This window comes from Aphelocoma coerulescens, chromosome 2, assembly GCF_041296385.1.
Source record: "Aphelocoma coerulescens isolate FSJ_1873_10779 chromosome 2, UR_Acoe_1.0, whole genome shotgun sequence".
Taxonomy (NCBI): Eukaryota; Metazoa; Chordata; class Aves; order Passeriformes; family Corvidae; genus Aphelocoma; species Aphelocoma coerulescens.
In genome coordinates this window covers 168,171,054-168,185,432 of record NC_091015.1, presented here as the reverse complement: position 1 = coordinate 168,185,432, position 14,379 = coordinate 168,171,054, and the positions used below count along the sequence as shown (strand labels likewise).

The 14,379-nt window shown below is 70.2% G+C and overlaps 1 long non-coding RNA gene across 1 annotated transcript; it reads left to right on the top strand.

Annotated features, from left to right (window-relative positions):
• Positions 1-9,808: 9,808 nt before the first annotated feature.
• LOC138105540 (uncharacterized) lies at positions 9,809-13,589 on the top strand. The gene is made up of 4 exons (XR_011148516.1): positions 9,809-9,925; positions 10,666-10,710; positions 12,297-12,341; positions 13,454-13,589. It is a non-coding gene; the product is annotated as an uncharacterized lncRNA (long non-coding RNA).
• Positions 13,590-14,379: the final 790 nt, after the last annotated feature.

The window sequence follows — 14,379 nt, the reverse complement described above, 5'->3', positions numbered from 1 at the left end:
CCACACCGGGAAACCCCAAATCCTCACCTGGAGACCCCAAATCCGCACCCGGGACCCCAAATCCGCACCTGGAGACCCCAAATCCGCACCTGGAGACCCCAAATCCACACCCGGGACCCCAAATCCGCATCCGGGACCCCAAATCCGCGCCTGGAAATCCTAAATGCACACCCGGGACCCCAAATCCGCACCTGGAGACCCCAAATCCGCACCCGGGACCCCAAATCCGCACCTGGGAACCCCAAATCCGCACCTGGAAATCCTAAATCCGCACCCGGGACCCCAAATCCGCACCTGGGACCCCAAATCCGCACCTGGAAATCCTAAATCCGCACCCGGGACCCCAAATTCACACCGGGACCCCCAAATTCACACCTGGAAATCCTAAATGCGCACCTGGGACCCCAAATCCGCACCTGGGACCCCAAATCCGCACCTGGAGACCCCAAATCCTCACCTGGAAACCTCAAATTCACACCTGGAAACCCCAAATCCGCACCGGGACCCCCAAATCCACACCTGGGACCCCAAATTCACACCCGGGACCCCAAATCCGCACCTGGGACCCCAAATCCGCACCCGGGACCCCCAAATCCACACCCGGAACCCCAAATCCACACCTGGAAACCCCAAATCCGCACCTGGAACCCCAAATCCGCACCCGGAACCCCAAATCCGCACCTGGAAATCCTAAATCCGCACCCGGGACCCCCAAATCCGCACCTGGAACCCCAAATCCGCACCCGGGACCCCCAAAACCGCACCGAGGCGTGAGGGAGGGTCTGAACCGGGTTTGGGGTCCCCCAAAGTGGGGCTGGGGTCCCGGTCAGGGCTTTGGGGTCCCCAAAATGGGGCTGGGGGTGCCCCCAAAATGGGTCTGGGGGTCTGGGTTTGGGGGTCCCCGTTGTGTCTGGGGTCCCCAAAAGTGGCATTGGGGGGTCCCCGTTGGGTCTTTGGGTCTGGGGTCCCCCAAAAGTGGCACTGGGGGGGTCCCCGTTGGGTCTGGGGGTCCCCGTTGGGTCTTTGGGTCTGGGGTCCCCCAAAAGTGGCACTGGGGGGGTCCCCGTTGGGTCTTTGGGTCTGGGGTCCCCAAATGTGGCATTGGGGGGTCCCCGTTGGGTCTTTGGGTCTGGGGTCCCCCAAAAGTGGCACTGGGGGGTCCCCGTTGGGTCTTTGGGTCTGGGGGTCCCCCAAAATGGGGCTGGGGGGTCCCCGTTGTGTCTCTGGGTCTGGGGTCCCCCCAAAGTGGCACCGGGACAGAACCGGCTCCGCCAGTTGGGGGTCCCGGTTTGGGGGTCCCGGTTTGGGGTCTCGGTTTGGGGTCCCGGTTTGGGGGTCCCGGTTTGGGGTCTCGGTTTGGGGTCCCGGTTTGGGGGTCCCCGGTTTGGGGTCTCGGTTTGGGGTCTCGGTTTGGGGTCCCGGTTTGGGGGTCCCCGGTTTGGGGTCTCGGTTTGGGGTCCCCGGTTTGGGGTCCCGGTTTGGGGTCTCGGTTTGGGGTCCCCGGTTTGGGGTCCCGGTTTGGGGTCTCGGTTTGGGGTCCCGGTTTGGGGTCTCGGTTTGGGGTCTCGGTTTGGGGTCCCCGGTTTGGGGTCCCCGGTTTGGGGTCTCGGTTTGGGGGTCCCGGTTTGGGGTCCCGGTTTGGAGTCCCGGTTTGGGGGTCCCCGGTTTGGGGTCCCGGTTTGGGGGTTCCCGGTTTGGGGTCTCGGTTTGGGAGTCCCCGGTTTGGGGTCTCGGTTTGGGGTCCCCGGTTTGGGGTCCCCGGTTTGAGGGTCCCGGTTTGGGGTCCCGGTTTGGGGTCTCGGTTTGGGGGTCCCGGTTTGGGGTCCCGGTTTGGGGTCTCGGTTTGGGGGTCTCGGTTTGGGGGTCCCGGTTTGGGGTCCCGGTTTGGGGTCCCGGTTTGGGGGTCCCGGTTTGGGGTCCCGGTTTGGGGTCCCGGTTTGGGGTCCCGGTTTGTGGTCTCGGTTTGGGGTCCCGGTTTGGGGTCCCGGTTTGGGGTCTCGGTTTGGGGGTCTCGGTTTGGGGTCCCCGGTTTGGGGTCTCGGTTTGGGGTCCCGGTTTGGGGTCCCGGTTTGGGGTCTCGGTTTGGGGGTCTCGGTTTGGGGTCCCCGGTTTGGGGGTCTCGGTTTGGGGTCCCCGGTTTGGGGTCCCGGTTTGGGGTCCCGGTTTGGGGTCCCCGGTTTGGGGTCCCGGTTTGGGGTCTCGGTTTGGGGGTCTCGGTTTGGGGTCCCCGGTTTGGGGGTCTCGGTTTGGGGTCCCCGGTTTGGGGTCCCGGTTTGGGGTCCCGGTTTGGGGTCCCCGGTTTGGGGTCCCGGTTTGGGGTCTCGGTTTGGGGGTCTCGGTTTGGGGTCCCCGGTTTGGGGTCCCCGGTTTGGGGTCTCGGTTTGGGGGTCTCGGTTTGGGGTCCCCGGTTTGGGGTCCCGGTTTGGGGTCTCGGTTTGGGGGTCTCGGTTTGGGGTCCCCGGTTTGGGGTCCCCGGTTTGAGGGTCCCGGTTTGGGGTCCCGGTTTGGGGTCTCGGTTTGGGGGTCCCCGGTTTGGGGTCTCGGTTTGGGGTCTCGGTTTGGGGTCTCGGTTTGGGGGTCCCCGGTTTGGGGGTCCCGGGCCCGTCCGGGCTCCCAGCGCGGCTCGGGCGGGGCGGGGCCGGAGCCGTTCCCGGTTCCCGGCGCCGTTCCCGGTGCCCGGTGCCGGTTCCCGGTGCCGTTCTCAGTTCCCGGTGCCGGTTCCTGGTGCCGTTCTCAGTTCCCGGTGCCGGTTCCTGGTGCCGTTCCCGGTGCCGTTCTCAGCTCCCGGTACCGTTCCCGGTGCCGGGTGCAGTCCCGGTGCCGGTTCCCGGTGCCGTTCTCAGTTCCCGGTACCGTTCCCGGGTGCAGTCCCGGTGCCGCAGTGCCGGTGCCGGTTCCCGGTGCCGTTCCCGGTGCTGCTGCTGCCCGGGAGGTTCTCGGGGCAGTCCCGGTGCGGTCCCGGCCCGGTTCCGATGCCCGCAGTGCCGGTACCCGCTGCTGGTTGCGGTCCCGGTGCCTCAGGCGACCCCGGTGCGGGGCCCGCAGTCCCGCTGCGGTGCCGGTCCGGTTCCGCTGCAGTCCCGCTGCGGTTCCGGTCCGGTTCCGCTGCGGTCCCGGTTCAGTTCCGCTGCAGTCCCGGTGCAGTCCCGATCCGGTTCCGGTCCGGTTCCGGTGCGGTCCCGCTACAGTCCCGGTGCGGTCCCGGTGCGGTCCCGCTGCAGTCCCGCTGCAGTCCCGGTTCGGTGCCGGTCCGGTTCCGCTGTGGTCCCGGTTCGGTACCGGTCCGGTTCCGCTGCGGTCCCCGTGCGGTCCCGCTGCAGTCCCGCTGCAGTCCCGGTGCGGTCCCGGTGCGGTTCCGCTGCAGTCCCGGTCCGGTTCCGCTGCAGTCCCGGTGCGGTCCCGCTGCAGTCCCGGTTCGGTCCCGGTGCGGTCCCGCTGCAGTCCCGGTCCAGTTCCGCTGCAGTCCCGCTGCAGTCCCGCTGCGGTGCCGGTCCGGTTCCGCTGCAGTCCCGCTGCAGTCCCGGTGCGGTTCCGCTGCAGTCCCGGTCCGGTTCCGCTGCAGTCCCGGTGCGGTCCCGCTGCAGTCCCGGTTCGGTCCCGGTGCGGTCCCGCTGCAGTCCCGGCCCGGTTCCGCTGCAGTCCCGCTGCAGTCCCGGTGCAGTCCCGGTGCGGTCCCGGCCCGGTTCCGCTGCAGTCCCGGTCCGGTTCCGCTGCAGTCCCGCTGCAGTCCCGCTGCGGTCCCGGTGCGGTCCCGGTCCGGTCCCGCTGCAGTCCCGGTGCGGTGCCGGTCCGGTTCCGCTGCGGTCCCGGTTCGGTGCCGGTCCCGGTGGCCGGCACGGGGCCGGGGCTGGGCCGGGACTGGGCCGGGCCGGGCCGGGATTGGCTGGCCCCGCGCCACCGGCCCCTCCCCGGCCCTCGCCGCTATAACGGCCCCGGGCGGCCCCGCGGCCCCGCAGCGCCGGCCCCGAGCAGCGATGGGCGAGTGCCGGGGGTGAGCGGCGACCGCGGGGACGGAGGGGACGGAGGGGACGGAGGGGATGGAGGGGACGGAGGGGATGGAGGGGATGGAGGGGACGGAGGGGATGGAGGGGATGGAGGGGATGGAGGGGATGGAGGGGATGGGGGGGATGGGGGGGATGGAGGGGATGGAGGGGATGGGGGGGATGGGGGGGATGGAGGGGATGGGGGGGATGGAGGGGATGGAGGGGACGGAGGGGATGGGGGGGATGGAGGGGATGGAGGGGACAGGGGGGATGGAGGGGATGGAGGGGACGGAGGGGATGGAGGGGATGGAGGGGACAGCGGGGACCGGGGGTACGGAGGGGATGGGGGGATGGAGGGGACGGAGGGGATGGGGGGACAGGGGGGACAGAGGGGACAGGGGGGACAGAGGGGATGGAGGGGACGGAGGGGACGGAGGGGATGGAGGGGATGGAGGGGATGGAGGGGATGGAGGGGATGGGGGGACAGGGGGGACAGAGGGGACAGGGGGGACAGAGGGGATGGAGGGGACGGAGGGGACAGAGGGGGGCAGCGGGGACAGAGGGGTGGAGGGGACGGAGGGGACCCCCGAGGGACAAAGGGGACAGCGGGACAGAGAGGGGACCCCCGGGGGCCAGAGGGGAGAGAGGGGGGAACGGAGGGGGGAACGGAGGGGATGGAGGGGACAGAGAGGGGACAGAGAGGGGACAGAGGGGGGACAGAGGGGACCCCCGGGTTACCGGGGACAGGGGCGCAATGGGGACACGGGGACGGAGGGGACAGAGGGGGGATAAAGAGGGGATGGAGGGGACGGAGAGGGGACAGAGGGGGGACAGAGAGGACGGAAGGGAGCCGGGGACAGAGGGGGAGCCGGGGGGACAAAGGGGGGACAGAGGGGACAAAGGGGACCCCCGGGGGACAGCGGGGACAGAGGGGGGACAGAGGGGATGGAGGGGCCGGAGGGGACCCCCGGGGGACAAAGGGGGGACAAAAGGGACCCCCGGGGGACAAAGGGGGGACGGAGGGGACGCGCGGGTCTCAACACGGGGTCCTGGGGGGGGAGGGGACTCTCTGGGGGTCCCAGGAGCCGTGCGGGGTTTTTGGGGGGTTCGGGGGTCCCCAGGAAGGGTCTGGGGGGGGGGGAGGGGCTCAGGGAGCGGCGTTTTGGGGACGCGGGGTGTCCCCAAGCTCGGGGTGGCCCCGCAGGCTCCCGGCGCTGGCCATGGTCGCCCTCCTGGTCGTGGCCACCGTGACGGCCGATGGTGAGGAGGGGGGAGGGGAGGGGGCGCGCGGGAGGGGTGGGGGGGCGATTTGGGGGGGGGGGGGGCGGGGGTCCCCAGAGCCCAGGGGACCCCGCAAGCGGCTCCGTCAGAGCCCACCCCCTGCGGGGGGGGGAACCGAGGGGCTGGGGAGGGGTCCCCAGGGTGCTGGGGAGGGGGCTCTGGGGGCTGGGCGGGTCCCAGGGCGGTGGGTGCTGGGGAGGGGGTCCCTGAGGGGGTCTCTGGGTGCTGGGGAGGGGTCTCTGGGGGCTGGGGGGTGTGCCGGGGCTCTGGGTGCCGGGGAGGGGTCCCTGAGGGCGTCTCTGGGTGCTGGGGAGGGGTCCCAAGGGTGCTGGGGAGGGGTCTCTGGGTGCCGGGGAGGGGTCTCAGGGCGCTGGGGAGGGGTCTCTGGGTGCTGGGGAGGGGTCTCTCGGTGCTGGAGAGGGGTCCCTGAGGGGGTCTCTCGGTGCTGGGGAGGGGTCTCAGGGTGCTGGGGAGGGGTCCCTGAGGGGGTCTCTCGGTGCTGGGGAGGGGTCTCAGGGTGCTGGGGAGGGGTCCCTGAGGGGGTCTCAGGGTGCTGGGGAGGGGTCTCTGAGGGGGTCTCTCGGTGCCGGGGAGGGGTCTCTCGGCGCTGGGGAGGGGTCTCTCGGTGCTGGGGAGGGGTCTCTGAGGGGGTCTCTCGGTGCCGGGGAGGGGTCTCTCGGTGCCGGGGAGGGGTCTCTCGGTGCTGGGGAGGGGTCTCAGGGCGCTGGGGAGGGGTCCCTGATGGAGTCTCTCGGTGCTGGGGAGGGGTCTCAGGGCGCTGGGGAGGGGTCTCAGGGTGCTGGGGAGGGGTCCCCAAGGCGCTGGGGAGGGGTCTCTCGGTGCTGGGGAGGGGTCCCTGATGGGGTCTCTCGGTGCCGGGGAGGGGTCTCTCGGCGCTGGGGAGGGGTCTCAGGGCGCTGGGGAGGGGTCCCTGATGCGGTCTCTCGGTGCCGGGGAGGGGTCTCTGGGCGCTGGGGAGGGGTCCCCAAGGCGCTGGGGAGGGGTCTCTCGGCGCTGGGGAGGGGTCTCAGGGCGCTGGGGAGGGGTCTCAGGGCGCTGGGGAGAGGTCTCAGGGCGCTGGGTTGGGGTCTCTCGGTGCTGGGGAGGGGTCTCAGGGAGCTGGGGAGGGGTCTCAGGGCGCTGGGGAGGGGTCCCCCCAGCCCAAGGGACCCCCGTGTCCCCCCCGATGTCCCCGCAGAGCCCTCGGGCCCCCCGGACGTGGCGCTCTCGGCGGACGGACAGACCCCAGGTAGGGTGGGGACCCCCACCCCCCTCTCGGGACCCCCGCCCGGATTTGGGGTGGGTGGGGGAGGATTTTGGGGGGGGGGGGGGGGTCTTGGGGGGGATTTTGGGGACACCGCGGGTGACGCTTCCCCCCCTGTGCCCCCTCCCAGAGCCCGCCGGCCCCGCCAAGCTGGAGGCGTCGGGAGAGAGTGAGTGGGGGAGGGGAGGGGCGGCGGGACCCCCCCTTCACCCCGGGGGACCCCCAAAATCCCTCGGACCCCCCCCTCCCCCCCCCGGGGGTTCCCACCCCTCCCCCCAAATCCTCCTGACCCCCCCCGTGCCCCCCCCCAGGTGATCTCAGCACCTCGGCGCAGCACCTGGGTAAAGGTAGGGGGCACGGGGACCCCGAAAATGGGCACGGGGACCCCCGAAAATGGGGACGGGACCCCAAAAATGGGGACGGGACCCCGAAAATGGGGACGGGGACCCCAAAAATGGGGACGGGACCCCGAAAATGGGGACGGGGACCCCCGAAATGGGCACGGGGACCCCAAAAATGGGGACGGGACCCTGAAAATGGGGACAGGGACCCCCGAAATGGGGAGAGGGACCCCGAAAATGGGGACGGGGACCCCAAAAATGGGGACGGGGACCTCTGAAATGGGCACAGGAACCCCGAAATGGGCACGGGGACCCCAAAAATGGGCACGGGGACCCCAAAAATGGGGACGGGACCCTGAAAATGGGGACGGGGACCCCCGAAATGGGGAGAGGGACCCGAAAAATGGGCACGGGGACCCAAAAATGGGGACGGGGACCCCCGAAATGGGGACGGGGACCCCTGAAATGGGCATGGGAACCCCGAAATAGGCACGGGGACCCCCGAAATGGGCACGGGACCCCTGAAATGGGGACGGGACCCTGAAAATGGGGACGGGACCCCGAAAAGGGGGAGAGGGACCCCAAAAATGGGGAGAGGGACCCCGAAAATGGGGACGAGGACCCCCAAAATGGGCACGGGGACCCAAAAAATGGGGACGGGGACCCCTGAAATGGGCACAGGAACCCCGAAATAGGCACAGGGACCCCTGAAATGGGCACGGGGACCCCTGAAATGGGCACGGGACCCCAAAAATGGGGACGGGACCCCGAAAATGGGGACGGGGACCCCCGAAATGGGCACGGGGACCCCAAAAATGGGGACGGGACCCTGAAAATGGGGACGGAGACCCCCGAAATGGGGAGAGGGACCCCGAAAATGGGGACGGGGACCCCAAAAATGGGGAGGGGGACCTCTGAAATGGGCACAGGAACCCCGAAATGGGCACGGGGACCCCAAAAATGGGCACGGGGACCCCAAAAATGGGGACGGGACCCTGAAAATGGGGACGGGGACCCCCAAAATGGCGAGAGGGACCCGAAAAATGGGCACGGGGACCCCCGAAAAGGGGCACGGGGACCCCCGAAATGGGGACGGGACCCTGAAAATGGGGACGGGGACCCCAAAAATGGGGAGAGGGACCCCGAAAATGGGGACGAGGACCCCCAAAATGGGGAGAGGGACCCCCGAAATGGGGACGGGGACCCCCAAAATGGGGACGGGGACCCCAAAAAGGGGGAGAGGGACCCCGAAAATGGGCACGGGGACCCCGAAAATGGGCACGGGGACCCAAAAAATGGGGACGGGGACCCCAAAAATGGGCACGGGACCCTGAAAATGGGGACGGGGACCCCGAAAATGGGGACGGGGAACCCCGAAATAGGCACAGGAACCCCGACAATGGGGAGGGGGACCCCCAAAATGGGCACGGGGACCCCAAAACGGGGACCGGGACCCCAAAAATGGGCACGGGGACCCGAAAAATGGGCACGGGGACCCCCGAAATGGGCACGGGGACCCCCAAAATGGGGAGAGGGACCCCAAAAATGGGCACGGGGATCCGGAAAATGGGCACGAGGACCCCAAAAATGGGGACGGGACCCTGAAAATGGGGACGGGGACCCCAAAAAGGGGGAGAGGGACCCCGAAAATGGGGACGGGGACCCCAAAAAGGGGGAGAGGGACCCCGAAAATGGGGACGGGGACCCCCGAAAATGGGCACGGGGACCCCGAAAATGGGCACGGGGACCCAAAAATGGGGACGGGGACCCCCGAAATGGGGACGGGGACCCCTGAAATGGGCACAGGAACCCCGAAATAGGCACGGGGACCCCTGAAATGGGCACGGGGACCCCGAAAATGGGCACGGGGACCCAAAAATGGGGACGGGGACCCCTGAAATGGGCACGGGGACCCCTGAAATGGGGACGGGACCCTGAAAATGGGGACGGGGACCCCAAAAAGGGGGAGAGGGACCCCGAAAATGGGGACGGGGACCCCCGAAAATGGGCACGGGGACCCCGAAAATGGGGACGGGGACCCAAAAAATGGGGACGGGGACCCCAAAAATGGGCACGGGACCCTGAAAATGGGGACGAGGACCCCGAAAATGGGGACGGGACCCTGAAAATGGGGACGGGGATCTCAAAACGGGGACAGGGACCCCGAAAATGGGCACAGGACCCCCGAAAATGGGGAGAGGGACCCCGAAAATGGGGACGGGGACCCCCAAAATGGGCACGGGGACCCCAAAAATGGGCATGGGGACCCCCGAAATGGGGACGAGACCCTGAAAATGGGGACGGGGACCCCCGAAATGGGGAGAGGGACCCGAAAAATGGGCACGGGGAGCCGAAAAAATGGAGACAGGGACCCCAAAAATGGGGAGAGAGACCCCAAAAATGGGGAGAGGGACCCCAAAAATAGGGACGGGGACCCCCGAAATGGGGACGGGGACCTCTGAAATGGGCACAGGAACCCCGAAATAGGCACGGGGACCCCCGAAATGGGCACGGGGACCCCAAAAATGGGGACGGGACCCTGAAAATGGGGACGGGGACCCCAGAAAGGGGGAGAGGGACCCGAAAAATGGGCACGGGGACCCGAAAAATGGGCACGGGGACCCCCGAAAAGGGGCACGGGGACCCCCAAAATGGGGACGGGACCCTGAAAATGGGGACGGGGACCCCAAAAATGGGGAGAGGGACCCCCGAAATGGGGAGAGGGACCCGAAAAATGGGCACGGGGACCCCAAAAATGGGGAGGGGGACCCCCGAAATGGGCACAGGAACCCCGAAAATGGGGAGGGGGACCCCCAAAATGGGCGCGGGGACCCCGAAACGGGCACCGGGCCCCCCCCATCCCTCCCCCCCGGGGGTCTCCGTGCCCCCCGCCCGGCGGGGCCGCCCCGTGACCCCCCCGCTGTCCCCAGGTGTGACGTCAGTGGCCTTTCCGGGCTCCCCGCTGGCCACGGAGCCTCGGGACCCCTCCCCGGGGGGCGACTCCGACCCCGAGAGCGGCTCCGTCAGCGCCCACCCCCTGCGGGGGGGCCACCAAGGTGCTGGGGAGGGGTCCCCAGGGTGCTGGGGGGGCGCTGGGGGCTGGGGAGGGGTCCCTGAAGGGGTCTCTGGGTGCTGGGGAGGGGGCGCTGGGGGCTGGGGAGGGGTCCCTGAAGGGGTCTCTGGGTGCTGGGGAGGGGTCTCACGGTGCTGAGGAGGGGTCCCTGAAGGGGTCTCTGGGTGCTGGGGAGGGGTCTCTGGGAGCGGTGGGTGCTGGGGGGCTCTGGGTGCTGGGGAGGGGGCCCTGGGTGCTGGGGAGGGGTCCCTGAAGGGGTCTCTGGGTGCTGGGGAGGGGGCGCTGGGGGGTGGGGAGGGGTCTCTGAAGGGGTCTCTGGGTGCTGAGGAGGGGTCTCTGGGAGCGGTGGGTGCTGGGGAGGGGTCTCTGGGTGCTGGGGAGGGGTCTCTGGGAGCGGTGGGTGCTGGGGAGGGGTCTCTGGGTGCTGGGGAGGGGGCGCTGGGTGCTGGGGGTCCCCAAGGTGCTGGGGAAGGGTCCCTGAGGGGGTCTCTGAGTGCTGGGTCGGGGTCTCTGGGAGCGGTGGGTGTTGGGGAGCTCTGGGTGCTGGGGAGGGGTCTCTGGGTGCTGGGGAGGGGTCTCAGGGTGAATCTGGGGGGTCCCGGGGCGGTGGGTGCTGGGGAGGGGTCCCTGAGGGGGGTCTCTGGGGGCTGGGTTGGGGTCCCCCCCGTGTCCCCCCCGTGTCCCCCCCGGGTCCCCTCACTGTCCCCCCCCTCCCCCCCCCAGGTCCCATCCCGGAGGTTCCCTCTCAGTCCAGCGAGTCCGAGGAGGGTGAGACCCCCGGGGGGGCCCCAACGCCCCCAGACCCCAACCCCGGGGGTCCCCAAAGCCCCCAGACCCCCCAGACCCCACCCCTGCGTGTCCCTGGCTGTCCCCAAAGCCCCCAGACCCCGCTGCCCCCCGAACTTTGGGGCACCCGGAGCCCCCCGGGGGCGACTGTCCTGGGGGTGCCCCATAAACGGGGGTGCCCCATAACCGAGGGTCCCATTAAAGGGGGTGCCCCATAAATTGGGGGCGCCCCATAACCGGGGGTGCCATTATTGGGAGGTGCCCCATAACCGGGGGTCCCACTAAAGGGGGGCGCCCCATAGCCGGGGCTGCCCCATAACCGGGGGTGCCCCACAGCCGGGGGTGCCCCACAGCCGGGGCTGCCCCATAACCGGGGGTGCCCCATAACCGGGGATCCCACAGCCGGGGCTGCCCCATAACCGGGGGTGCCCCATAACCGGGGATCCCACAGCCGGGGGTGCCCCATAACCGGGGGTGCCCCATACCCGGGGCTGCCCCACAGCCGGGGGTGCCCCACAGCCAGGGGTGCCCCATAGCCGGGGGTGCCCCAGCCCAGGGGTGCCCCACAGCCGGGGGTGCCCCACAGCCGGGGGTGCCCCATAACCGGGGGTGCCCCACAGCCGGGGGTGCCCCATAACTGGGGGTGCCCCACAGCCGGGGCTGCCCCACAGCCGGGGGTGCCCCATAACCGGGGGTGCCCCATAACCGGGGATCCCACAGCCGGGGGTGCCCCACAGCCGGGGGTGCCCCATAGCCGGGGGGTGTCCCACAGCCGGGGGTGCCCCATAGCCGGGGGTGCCCCATAGCCGGGGCTGCCCCATAGCCGGGGCTGCCCCATAGCCGGGGGTGCCCCATACCCGGGGCTGCCCCACAGCCGGGGGTGCCCCATAGCCGGGGGGTGTCCCACAGCCGGGGGTGCCCCATAGCCGGGGCTGCCCCATAACCGGGGCTGCCCCACAGCCGGGGGGTGCCCCATAACCGGGGCTGCCCCATAGCCGGGGGTGCCCCATAGCCGGGGGTGGCCCATAACCGGGGCTGCCCCATAGCGGGGGGTGCCCCACAGCCGGGGGTGCCCCACAGCCGGGGGTGCCCCATAACCGGGGCTGCCCCACAGCCGGGGGTGCCCCATAACCGGGGCTGCCCCATAGCCGGGGCTGCCCCATAACCGGGGCTGCCCCATAGCCGGGGCTGCCCCACAGCCGGGGGTGCCCCATAACCGGGGGTGCCCCATAGCGGGGGTGCCCCATAGCCGGGGCTGCCCCATAAACGGGGGTGCCCCATAACCGGCGATCCCACAGCCGGGGGTGCCCCATAACCGGGGGTGCCCCACAGCCGGGGCTGCCCCACAGCCGGGGGTGCCCCATAACCGGGGCTGCCCCATAGCCGGGGGTGCCCCATAACCGGGGCTGCCCCATAACCGGGGGTGCCCCATAGCCGGGGGTGCCCCATACCCGGGGGTGCCCCACAGCCGGGGGTGCCCCATACCCGGGGCTGCCCCACAGCCGGGGCTGCCCCACAGCCGGGCCCGTTCCGGTGCCGCCCCAGCCCCGCTCTGTTCTCGTCCCCAGGCGGGGAGCGCGACCCGGACTCCGAGGAGGCTCTGGCGTCCCAGGGTGACCGAGGGGACAGCGGGGCCGGGGGGAGCTGGGAGGGACTGGGAGGGAACTGGGAGGGGATTGGGAGGGACTGGGAGGGAACTGGGAGGGGATTGGGAGGGAACTGGGGGGACTGGGAGGGAACTGGGGGGACTGGGAGGGACTGGGAGGGGACTGGGGGAGATTAGGAGGGACTGGGAGGGGACTGGGAGGGACTGGGAGGGGACTGGGGGAGACTGGGAGGGGACTGGGAGGGACTGGGAGGGACTGGGAGGGACTGGGAGGGACTGGGAGGGACCGGGGGACATCGGGAGTGACACAGGCTCGGGGTGACACGGGGTGACCGTTCCGGGCTCGGGGTGACACTGCCGGGCTCGGGGTGACCGTTCCGGGTTCGGGGTGACCGTGCCGGGCTCGGGGTGACCGTTCCGGGTTCGGGGTGACCGTGCCGGGCTCGGGGTGACACTGCCGGGCTCGGGGTGACCGTTCCGGGTTCGGGGTGACCGTTCCGGGTTCGGGGTGACCGTGCCGGGCTCGGGGTGTCCGTGCCGGGTTCGGGGTGACACTGCCGGGCTCGGGGTGACCGTGCCGGGGTTACAGTGACCGTGCCGGGCTCGGGGTGACCGTGCCGGGCTCGGGGTGACACTGCCGGGCTCGGGGTGACCGTTCCGGGCTCGGGGTGACACGAGGTGACACTGCCGGGGTTAGGGTGACACTGCCGGGCTCGGGGTGACCGCGCCGGGCTCGGGGTGTCCGTGCCGGGCTCGGGGTGTCCGTGCCGGGCTCGGGGTGTCCGTGCCGGGCTCGGGGTGACCGTGCCGGGCTCGGGGTGACCGTTCCGGGCTCGGGGTGTCCGTGCCGGGGTTACAGTGACCATTCCGGGCTCGGGGTGACCATTCCGGGCTCGGGGTGTCCGTGCCGGGTTCGGGGTGACCGTGCCGGGCTCGGGGTGACCGTGCCGGGGTTACAGTGACCATTCCGGGTTCGGGGTGACCATTCCGGGTTCGGGGTGTCCGTGCCGGGCTCGGGGTGACCGTTCCGGGCTCGGGGTGTCCGTGCCGGGCTCGGGGTGTCCGTGCCGGGCTCGGGGTGACCGCGCCCCCCCCGCGGTGTCCCCGCTGTCCCCGCAGGGATCTGAGGCGGCCGCTCCCGATGGATTCTCCCGCGGGACCTTCCCGAACCTTCCCTGGACCCCCGTGACCCCCCCGTGCCCCCCCCGGTGTCCTTGTGGGGTGACCCCGGCCCGGGGGGGGTCCCTGGGGGCGGCCGGACCCCTCCCCACCCCCTCCCCCCCAATAAAGTCCCTGCAGAGCCACCCGCGCCACGGCCGTGGGGGAGGGGCGGGGGGGGCACTGTGGGGGGGGGGGGGGGGAGGGGAGGGGGTCCCGGGCTTCCCATGGATCCAGCCAGGAAAAATTTGGGATCGTCCCTCCCTGGCCAGCGGGATCGCAGGGATCGGGAGGGGAGCGAGGGGATCCCCCCCAGGCAGGGATTCCCCCCCCCCCAAAAAAAATCCTGGGTGGCCTCAGAGAAAAATTTGGAGGGGGGGTCCCCATTGGGGCGGGATTTGGGGGTCCCGTTAAATTGGGGGGGGGTCCCATCTGGGGTTAAATTTGGGGAGTGCCATTAAATCGGGGGGGTCCATTTGGGGTTTAGTTGGGGGGTCCCGTTAAATTGGGGGGGTCCCATTTGAGGTTAAATTGGGGGGGTCCCCATTGGGGCGGGATTTGGGGGTCCCGTTAAATTGGGGGGGGTCCCCACTGGGGCGGGATTTGGGGGTCCCGTTAAATTGGGGGGTCCTCATGGGGGGTTACATTTGAGGGGTCCCCATTGAGGCTGGATTTGGGGGTCCCGCTAAGTTGGGGGATCCCCATGGGGGGTTACATTTGGGGGTCCCCACTGGGGCGGGATTTGGGGGTCCCACTAAATTGGGGGGTCCCATTTGGAGTTAAATTGGGGGGGGTCCCCATTGGGGTGGGATTTGGGGGTCCCGCTAAATTGGGGGGTCCCCACTGGGGGGGGATTTGGGGGTCCCGTTAAACTGGGGGGGTCCCAT